This window comes from Hipposideros armiger, unplaced genomic scaffold (assembly GCF_001890085.2).
Source record: "Hipposideros armiger isolate ML-2016 unplaced genomic scaffold, ASM189008v1 scaffold_418, whole genome shotgun sequence".
Taxonomy (NCBI): Eukaryota; Metazoa; Chordata; class Mammalia; order Chiroptera; family Hipposideridae; genus Hipposideros; species Hipposideros armiger.
Window position 1 is genome coordinate 1,030,848 of NW_017731768.1, and position 11,272 is coordinate 1,042,119.

At 42.7% G+C, this 11,272-nt stretch overlaps 1 long non-coding RNA gene across 1 annotated transcript; it reads right to left on the reverse strand.

Annotated features, from left to right (window-relative positions):
• Positions 1 to 3,495: 3,495 nt before the first annotated feature.
• Positions 3,496 to 9,709, reverse strand: LOC109394302 (uncharacterized). Its single transcript, XR_002126422.1, has 3 exons — positions 5,508 to 9,709; positions 4,439 to 4,544; positions 3,496 to 4,324 (listed from the first exon to the last, which is right to left on the reverse strand). It is a non-coding gene; the product is annotated as an uncharacterized LOC109394302 (long non-coding RNA).
• Between the last annotated feature and the right edge of the window lie 1,563 nt (positions 9,710 to 11,272).

Below are 11,272 nucleotides of genomic sequence, written 5' to 3' on the forward strand. Positions count from 1 at the left end.
TATTGAGTTGTTGGTGTAATTATGCCACTTGCCAGTACATGTAATTAATAAAGTTTTACATATACTACCTCCTTTGATTGCTATGAGAGGCCCTTAAAACGGGTTGGACACGCACTGTTAGCCCTAATTTTAGATGAGAAAACTTAGGTTCAGAGACAGCGGGAGACTTCCCTACTGTCACACAATGAACAAATGATGGGGCAGGAGTTGGACCCACGTCTTCTGATAACAGGCAAAGCTTCTTCCAACCACATCTCTTAGGAAATCTGCACACACATACGAACACACACAGACATACTTGGACATACACGCAAAGATTCGGGTCAATGAAAAACGAAGTCGAATGTAGCAAAATAATTGTTCTTAGTATTATTTTTAAAAATGTGTTAAGCTAGTGCTGCCCATAGTATGTGTACTTTTATTTCTTGACAAAACAGTGGTTTGGGAACCACCTAACTCTTCTGTCGATCAAACTGGGGTAAAATATTTTCCATTATCTTGAGACTTTATGGAATATAAATAAGCTTGTACTTTGTCTCTCTTGGTTTAGATACCTAATGAAATGTGAAAAAGCAAGATGACACATAAAAGAAAAGAGAACTAACTCAGCAATTAACTTTGGAAAAGCTCCAAAATTAGATCGTGTAATTAGTCCACAGTTTAGCAGACTTTGGTGGAATTAGGTCTACGCAAATTCCATTCACATAATTTAGGAAGACTGAATGACTGTATAGATGACTCTCGCTTAAAGTGGAGCCTGACGGAACTCTTACTTCTCATTGTATCTCTTACATCGGCTGGTTTTAACAATCAAGGAAACCCTGGAATTGGCACTAAATTGTTCACTGAAAAAATCGATGGCGGGCACTGAAGTGGTGGAAAGATGGCTGCAACGAAGTGACATTACAGCCACTCTTTAAAAAGGACACAGACTTTCCATGAAGGCGAGTAGCCAAGGTTGGCAGGCTCCAAGTGTGATCGGCTCTAGTTTTCACGTCTTTGTGCAATGCTGTACAGGGGTGAAATGAGTAAAAGCCTCGGCTGGATCACGGGTTTTTAAGTTGTATTTTTATTGTTGTTTCAGGAAATCCAACAAACAAAACAGTCAAAGGTGAAACTGCTGTCCTTGTAGGGGTCGGGGAGGAAACAGAGAGGCCCAGGGCTCTTAGACAGCCGCTGGCCAAGACAAACTCTATGAGGCTGCCCCACTCCAAGCACGTATGCCTGAACATCGGCTGCACTTGGCCATAGGCTTACATATTGACTACAGGAGTACGATCAGAACGTAAAACATCACTCAAGGGGAATTTTTCCACAGATTATGGAAATTTAGATTGAAGATTCAACTATGTAGATAACTCGACTAACCAGTATAAATCAACCATGCACTTGAATAAGTCAGCTCATCAAATATTACAAATAAAATGCTTGCTTCGTCCTCCCCATTCTCTCCCCTCCCCACTGAATTGACTGGTTGTTTGTCTATATGGACAAAATAAGGTGATCATTTCATCGTGCCAATACGTCTTGGGCAGATTTCCCCGTTTACAGACTGGCTATTTTCAGACGAGTCAGTACACGTGCTCACTGTCAGAGAACGGGGAAGACAGGTCAGGGAAGTTTGGCACTTGGCATTGAGTCAGAAAACTTCTCAATTCAATTTGGATGTAGGCTCAGCCTGGAAATGTGTGTAGGGCAATGACAGTGTCAGGTTGGAAAAACATCCCCATGTAACGTAACAGCAGCCACTCCCAGTGCCACCACAGAAACAGCTGGCAGCTGGCCAGCCCGTTCACACCACCTCTGAGAACAAAGTGGAAACATTCTGAAATAGGCAACGTTTTCAAACTTTGCAAAGAGTTGCATGAAGGTTTCAAGGATCAAATATTGGAAGATGTTTAAGAAACACAAATCAAAACATGAGATAAGCTCTTCTGAGAAATGAGACTGAGTGCAAAACTGTCGTTTTCAATATTTCAGTTCTAAGTTAACATGTTATATAGATATTTTTATTTATTCCTGGCTGGTTTGAGTTCTGCTTTGAGGAAAGATGGTGTCCTGAAATGCTGCTCTCTTTGCATAAATCTCCATGGTAACGAAGTTACACTAGGAAAAGCAGAGGTAGATGAAAGAGAAGGTCTCCGCGGTTCTAAAAGTGGAAATGCTAAAGGTTGTCTATATATTTTGTGTGTATTTAGTTGTACTTTAAAAAGCAAATTAGAAATTATAAACTGTTTTCAAAATGTATATATTTCAATTAATTCAAACTTTCGACTTTGTCTACATTTCTCAAACCATGGCCGTTTCCCTGACATTTGGCATGGTTTGTTTTGCTCTCAGGAGAGGCACTGCCCTAAGAGCATTTGCCCATAGGTTTTCCCTACGTCCTCGGGCCTGAGCATTTCTGTGACCGGACTAGTTTGCATGAAGTTCCTGGAAGGGACTCTCAATCTATAGACACCGAAGGAGTTCACTGACCATGAACAAACTTTTTTCCTTCACAAATTTTATTGCTGATTTCATATTACATAACTTTTATTACAGAAACTACAGCTCCACAAAAACAATAAAATAAGCATTTTCTTCTAAATCTTCCACATTAGAAATAATAATATTGCTATATCTTTGCCCATCTATGATTATTTATGCAAAATAAGTTCCCAGAAGTAAAATTGTAGCCCAAAGACACACAAACTTCTAAATCTTTTGATATATGTTATCAAATTGCCTCACAGAAATCTTCTATCAATTTATTAGTGTCTGAGAATGTCTGTTCCCTCGCTTTAGGAGTGGATTATATCATTAAGACATGTTTTGAAATTTTGTAGGTAAAAAATACTTTTCATTGTCGGGGACAAACTTCTACACAGTACAAAGTTAGTCCTCACCTTTCTAAACCCTGCTAATGTACCCTTTATGTGCTAGTCTCTCCGCCACCACAAAAATGTACCTCAGGTTCCCAAGGAACCATGTTCTAGCACATTCTAGTACATTCTAGCATGTTCCTCTATGGGACACTGTTGCAAGGGCCTGAACTTTTCCTCCCTTAGTGTATTCTGTGTTTCAAAACACAGATTTTTTTTTCCTCTGCTAACATGAATCCACTACAATAATTTCAGTCAAAACTTAATAACTGATGGCACCCTCCCTGAACATACATATGTTTTTTGAAGACGTATAACTAGTAGGAAGTTTAAGAAGTAAAGTCTACCGGTGAGGAATGTATTTTCAGTAAAGAGAAATCTTTCTTGAAGACCCTCCACTTTCTCCATGCAGGTCATTGCCTTCTAGTGTGGTGTATATATTCAGCTGGCCCTGCTGTTGGCTGTCGCGTGTCCAAGTGAAAGATGCTGGTCTCAGCGGAGACCTGGTGATGAGTGACGGGTGGCTCCCGTACATGAGGCCCACTCACAGTGATATGATGCTACGCACAGAGCATCCAGCAGCTTGAAGTGTGGAACACAAGCTGGGCTCGAGCAATGCACATACCATCAATAGCGGTAAGAGTTTTGTTTATGTGTGTTCATTTAATACACATACATTGATGACAAAATTTGTGTGTTTAATTTTTTTTATCAAAGCCATACAACATTCATTTAAAAACACTTACTGAATACTCACACTGATTTCCCAAGTTGTATACAAAATATTCTTCTGAAATACCTTCCAAGCAACAATTTTTTTCCAGGGGGAATTTGGAACAATTTTGTGGATGTTTCACTAAATTTTTCTTTAAAACCTAGCTATAGTTTCTTTAAACTTTGATCTAGCCAAGTGCCTATGCATTCAAGCAAGCAAGTAATAAATGTCTATGAAATAATGCTGAGCTAATACAATTCTCTATCAGTGTATCAGATGAAAGACTGTCAAAAATTTGTGTGAACGTTTTTGTCTTGGTCTTTAACTGATGAAACAGATTTAAAGACACTCTGTAAGCTAAGAATATTTAATGCTTAGATGATAACGATTAGTTACATAAATAGACACTATAGTCAGTTATTATCTGGACTTGAAATAACTAAGAATCAAGCAACCGGATTTTTTGGAGGGTGGGGTAGAAAGAGTATATTCTGTATTTTAATCTAATGTGAAAAAAACGAATAAATATTAACAATCAACAGCTAATTTTCAGTTTGTCACAAAAATGTGTAGGGAAGGCTTCTGCATGTTTAAAGAGCAGTTGGAGATTCCTGCTTCCTGCCTGCAGCTAGAACAGCGGTTTGGGCTGTGTGGGGTCTGAGGCAGGATTTCGCAACCTTTTTTTTGTACCCTCTGAAGATGGATGATGAGAACCAGCCTGGTATTCCTTGAATCCAGCAAGAATCTGGAAAAACAACAAACACAACTTAAATCTCCTTGTATATTAGGACCTACAAAAGAAAATAAGTTATCAGTGGAGGGGTAATTCGTTTTTATTTAGGTACCCTTTTCAACTTACCATCCTGTGGCACCAACACTACAGGTCTTTGCAGAGCCACAGTGCCTGCCCTTGGTGAGCGGGGCCTTCACTGCCTCGTTCACTGGGAACAAAACGGAAGGAGAGGCTGGGAAGATGATTAAAGGTTAGCAAGGTGACTGTTTCTGGCGGAGTGATATTAAGGCCATTAATATGTCTGCATTTTAGTTTCAGTGCGCTAATATATTATTCTATCTGTTAAAACATCACAAAGATTACCTATAATTAAAGATGATTTACAGTCTAAGCCATAACTAGATATAATTTCATGCAAACACATTTAGGGTGAATTCACTTTAGAGTGGAATTTGGCTAGCCTAATGCAAACAGTATCTACAAGGCACTGAAAAGACAGGGGGGAAAGCCATGATGTTTGGGCAATACAATCAAAACCTAACAATCGTTTTGTGGATTCATACCTAAATAATCTGTATTGAAGGAACATGTAGAAAGCACTGCTTACAGGGAAACGTCGGTGAGTTTTTTGTTTTCTGATAAATGTTTTATTACCAATATTGAAACACTGTCCCTCATTTTCGTGTCGCTGGGAAGAGGAGCCAGGCCAACGAGTTCTCATTTTTCAGTCTCTACGTTTTAGTTCACATTTGTACCGACTTGAACAACAGTTACATTTGCAACTCCAGAAAGCAAAGATGAAACTTTGTTCTTGCTTTTGTCTTGAGCTGTACAATTTATTTCTCTCCTGGCAACAGATTTTAAATCTCTCTCCCTCCCCCTCTCTCTTTTCTTCCTTTTCATGGGAACTGTTTGGTGAGCGCCGACAAAGCTCTGTGTGTGTGTTTTTTCCCTTTGCCTGGTTTCTGTGTCGGTGTGTGCAGGCATGCATTCATTAACGTAATTCCTCCACATCCAACAAGGGCGCATCGTAAACCCGGGAGAAAAAAAGCCTCATAAATATTTAGATGTTCCTTCTACCTTCCAAACTAGAGTGAAAAAGCGTCTTTAGTGAGGAGTTGCTCTGGGTTAATCTGCATGTGAATCAAGCAGGGGGACAAAAGGATGAAAAGGTGATGGAAACTCGAATACAAACCCTATGGTCTCCAGGGGGTCATTCATCTTGTTCTTGTCAATACCGCGGTCTGGCGCTTCTCTGCGCATGAGCAAACGGAGCAGCTCTCCAAAGACAGCTGGCAAAGGATGGTGTATGCTTTGTTCTATCTTGTAAGTTTTTTAAGGAACGAAATGGCTTTACACTCTATATTTGACTGACTTCTTCATTCCTTGTAGTTACTGCTCTCCATATGAGTGATGAATCTATATTTAGTGACATATACAAATACACAAGACAGGAAGTATGAACAATACTTTTTTTATTGTGGCAAACAATGCATAAAACTGACCACTGCAACCATTTTCAAGGGTACAATTCAGTGGCATTAAGTACATTCTCCAGGTTGTGTAATCACCACCACTGTCTCTCTAGAACTTCTTGGTCCAAAACAGAAGCTCTGTACACATGAAACAATAACTCCACACTCTTCCTTCCGCAAACAACATAGAGCGAGATTTTTAAAAATCCCATTCTTAAATATTTGGAAGGTTTGGGGGGTGCGGAGCCAGAGAGAATAACAGAGGGTAAAGATTAAAAAGAAAAAAAATGAGACAAAGCTGGAATAGCCTTTTCTCCTACGTGTGGTTACACTGAGCTAATGAACTCAAAGCCTGAAAATGAATATGGGGACAGAACGCTGGCCTGTCAAATGGCCAGCCTGGTTTCACCTGAATGAAAGACACTGATAGTGCACAGTTTAGCAGTATTTCAAAACTATCTTTTTTTAATAACAAATTGGTTTGAGTAAGAATTTCAAAATAACATTCAAATATACAAGTCTTATAACGCCTGACATTATTTGAGACAAAACAAGTGGATTATATACTTTCTAGAACATTTCCACCAAATATTGCTTGACCAAAAGACTGAAGTGAAGGCTGGGAGGATAACTTGTATAACTGTAAAAGTTAATTTATATTGTTATTTCCAACTTTGCAAATGTCTGGGGTTGCAACTATGTTGCTTTAAATGAAAACATATCAAAGTATTACTGATCAAGTCCCATTATAAGGCAACATAATAGGGAGGAAATTTGCAATTCCAAATTCATCATCATTTAAGAAATCTTTAGTAATAAAAATTCAGTGTGTTGAGGCCTGGAAAATGGTCCCCTTACCCCTTTAATTCTGGCTGGTAGAAGAATTCAAACAACAAACAGCAGATTAACATGAGAAAAATCAAAATTTTAATACGTGTGCACGCACAGGGAATTCATATAAGAATGAAAATTCCAAAGATAGTGAGGCAACATTGGGACAAAAGAGAAAGAGGGTGGGATGGGGTCTTAGATTTCCAAAGTGAGAATGGGCAATTTATAGGTACCTGAGGAAGAGCAGAACACACCTGGCAGGCAAATTCTTGTTAGGCAACCCAGAAGCAGTGGAATGAGGGGATGAGGGGGGAGGGGAAGAGGGGTACCTAGCAATCATGCTTGGAGTCTTCCTGACTGATGCTAGGGTGGAAATGCTTAAGGTGAGCATGCCACGGTTCCCTTCCTAAAGCAGGTTTTTCTATCTGAATTTCCTTAGAGAAAAGGGGAAGTAAAAATACCCTTCCTGAGTTTGTTGGACTTTAATTGACTGCAGTTCAAAATAATCTACACACTAGGGTGGCACATTCTGGGGACACTCACCCTGACCGACACCCACAAGTGCAATTAAAAAAGTGTGGGCGGTCCTACTGCGTTTGTGTTGATGGGATCTTTTTGTAGCACATGCAGCCGGCTCCCTCCCTCTAAAGTGAGTATTATCAGTTGAAACCACATGTGAGTGACTGATACTCTTCTTCCCTCAGTGGAAGCTGTGCCTGTTACTGCCGCTGATTATTTAAGGAATTTTAATATTTTATAGAGTGTGAAGATAGGATTATCAGGACAGCTTTCGGCACAGGTGCTGGGGGAAGGGAGAGAGTATGTAGAGCCAGAGGCCTAAGGGAACTATTGGGAAGGGGCAAAGCTGGTAAGTTGGGAACTTGCCGTTCCAAATAAAGGGAAAACTTGCTCTAATTAGCATAACCCGATAGGAGGTTCACTGACCAAGGTAACTGGGAAATATGAACCAGACACTAACAAATGCAGGAGCTCAGATGATGTCAGAGATGCACTTCCATGTTGGAGTTGCTCTCCTCATGTTGGCTTCTCTCTTCGGCAAGCACTCGCCATGTGGTAACTAACACCATGGCCACTAGGTCCCTAAAATATCTTCATTGTCTAAAACCAGCAATCCTCTCAAAAAAAAAAAGAGAGCTCACCGTCCTGCTGGAGTTCCGGTGGGAAACTCCACCGGTTGCAATGATTGATTAGTAGGCCTAGTCAGGTGGCATCGGGAGGGCCTGGCCTGCAGTCTGTGCGCACTGCCTGCAGATGGTGGTGGAGGTGTCACGCCACCCCCAGGTCACTCTAGATTTCCCATAAAACAAGAGAGGTTTTATGGGAAGGCGGAGGAAGGGAGATGTGCTAGATAGACAACTACAGCTCTGACAGTTCCCTCCAGAATTGATCCTTCATGAGCTCATGCATATGAGCTGTATCAGTAAGGCTGGCTGGTGTGCTAGCCAAATGCATATGAGTTCAAATACAATGCAAGCGTGTTTCTTAGTGAAGGAGCAGAACCACGCATGGGAAGAGCCCTGCAGAACGGCCTTCCCCAGGCAGTCATTTTAGGACCTCGGCTCGTCTCTATTCCTGCTGGCCCCAATGGGGCAGGTGATGGTAGAGGAAGCTGTGAGGCTTTTGGGAGCTAGGCCTGGAAGGGCACACATCACTTCAGCGCATATCCCGGACGACTAGACCGCAGTCATATGGCCACACCCAGCGTCAAGAGAGGTAGGAAATGGAGATCAGCTGTGTGCCCAGGAAGAAGAAGAAATACATTTTGGTGAATCACTGTCAAGCTTTGCCTCATCAGTCACCACTAGTCTGCAAATGGATCGAAAAGTAAAGCACTTGTAGTGGCGTAATGATAACTGTTACCAAGTTCTTACTATGTGCCAGTGGTTGTTCCAAGGGCTTTGCATATATCCGCTCACATAGTCCCCTCATCAACCTGTGAGGTGGGACAAATGTCCTTGTTGGAAGATGAAGAAACAGAGGCACAGCAAGGTTACTTAACTTGCCCAAAGTTGCAAAACTAGAAATTCTTGGAGCCAGGCTTTCATACAAGACAAGATGACCTCGCAGGGTCCTTGGGCAGACTAAACGCGATGATGCTGTAAAGGCCTGGGTTGGGCGGGGCACACGGGAAACACTTGGTGGAAGTCCTATTACTAATCTGTCCCTCACATTAAGCACAGCATCTCTGAGGAAGCCTCACTCAGAAGCTGAGCTTCAGGCTGAGCGGTGGGTGTCCACAGGGCAGCCTCCAGAAGGCTCTTTGTGCTGAGTCCAAAGGGCCACGGGGGAGCCTAGACTCATTCGTTAAGCTAGAGCAATGGCTGACCTGGCCAAATTCACGCAAGGACAGGGGCAGCCAGCACCACCATCTGGACAGGTTACCTTCCCAAGTAGGAACTTGCTTCCACCAAGATCTGCACATCCTTTCCTGCTCTTGTCCTCAGGCAGAGCGAGTTGCTCCTTCCTCAACATTCCTGAAGGGCTTACAGCACAATTCCATTCAAAGACCTTCCATTGCTTTGTCGTTTTCCACTTACCCCAGCGCCTAGCAGGCCTCGCATGTGCATGACATAGAGTAGGCCATCTGAAAGTGGTAAGCGGATGTGAACAACAATTGCTCCCATCTACTGAGCAATCACATTGTCCCGGGCATCTGCTAAGAGCTTTGTAATCACTGCCTCATCTCATCCGCACAGTGACACTATAGTGTGGGTGTGATTAGTGTCCCCATTTTGCAGCTGAGAACACTGAGGGCTGCTGAGGTCAAGCTTGCCGACATCACAGCAGAGCCCGAGCTTTCATTGCTGTATGACCTGGCTGGGCTGGCTTAACTCCCATGATGGAGACCCACATCCTGCTCTGTTCCAGAGGTGGGGAGACGTCCCGGATTTGCACAGAAGCAGCCGTAAGATCAGTGAGGAATGGCCTGGAAGGCCAGTGTCCTGTGTGTCCTGTGTGGGAGGATCCCCAAGCCCCCAACCAGGAAGTGCTCCTTGAGGGACCATGGTCAGAACAAGTAGTCTGAAGCCCGAGAGGGAAGGCTTGGAGGGGAAGGAGAAGAGATTGCTTGTCAAAGGGTCAGAGGTTGGGTCTGGACCCCACCCTCCCACCCCCAGAAGCTAAGGCAGCGTGCCCCAGTGAGAGAAATTGCACAGGGGCTTCCAACTATGGAGAATATTAGTAAAAATGTTGGGGAAATCGTCTAAATGGTTTACTGGTCTCCATTGAAATGTAAATGCGGCCAGGCTCTGGAAACCCCTGCTAGATTTTTCTTAGGTTCTTTAGCAACCTTGTAATTTTCCCAATGTTTGTAATATTTAAAACTCTGCCTGTCTATAACTAAAACTCCTTTGTCCTTTTCTAATTTGTGTTTGTTGTGGAGGCGGCAGGGGTGAGAGGTAGAGGAAGCTGTCTGCCCCGCAGTGGGCCCTCGGAGGAGGAGCGCGGGGTCGAGAAGCCGTGGGAGGGGCTGGAAAGGAGAAGTGGGCGGCTCCACGGCCTGGGCTGGCGACGGGGAGGAGAGCCCGTGGGGCTGAGGCGCTGGGAAGGCGCGCTGGCCCCGGACGTGGGGGATGGGAGGGCTGGCACAGTTCTTGAGATACTTCTAGACCTTAAGTCTCAGACCCCAGAAGGATCTGTGCCACACAGGATTTTATGTCAGCGTTAGAGGGGAGCCAGTGCACGCATTTGCCTCGTTATTACAAGCGCAGTTTAAATTAAATTAGGAGGGAAAGACTACAAGCCCTGCAAATCCCCTTTGTAAGAGTCTGGGGATCCCAGGAGCTTGGCTGCTGGAATCACTCCAGGTTTACCACTGCAACGGGTGCATACTGGCTCCTGAACTATTTGGTTGAAACTGCTGGGCCATGGAAGCTTCTGGTTGCTGTGAGGATGAGGCCCAGATAGAACAAGCAGTGAGGTTTAATTAGCATGAAGATTTTTCTCCCTAGATCCGAGGCTGCCTTTTGACTCTAAAAGAGGGAAAATACAGAGTGAATGACAGCATTTTCTAGTTTGGTGAAGTTGACCACGAACTTAATTCAATTCTAATAAAGAAATAAATGACAGGTCCTCAGACTCTAATGCTTTCTCATATTTTCCTATGGTTAACATTTTACAGAAACCAGGGTTTCGGCTTCAACAATGAATAATTTGCAATTTGAAACAGACCACAGAATCTTAAAGTCCGCTCGAGCCACCTGGAACCAACTTGAACTTTAGGATGTATAGGAGGACTAAAGCCACATAACACTGAGGGGTTGAGAGACAGATGAGCTAAAAATTGAGCTAGCAGGCAAGAAGTGGGACTTTTGTGTTTAGGACTTGAAAAATAAAACTGCTATTAGGCTCACTTCCTAGCAAATTTGCCTTTTGGGAATGGTTTCAGTGTGTTCTTCTTCCCACAATTCTGATTTACTTCCTTGATGGAGTGACGTCCTTAATGAATGCTGTACAAAGTTGAATACAGTGTCAGTGAAGGATTATTAAAATGATTAATCAAGTATTTTTTTTAAAGCTATATTAAAATGCTAGCAAAGTTTCCCATCCAGGAAGTGCAGTGATAGACATTAAGAACAAGGTTATGTGATGTACACATCGTGTTGATATGCATACATCACGTTATAAAGAAAAG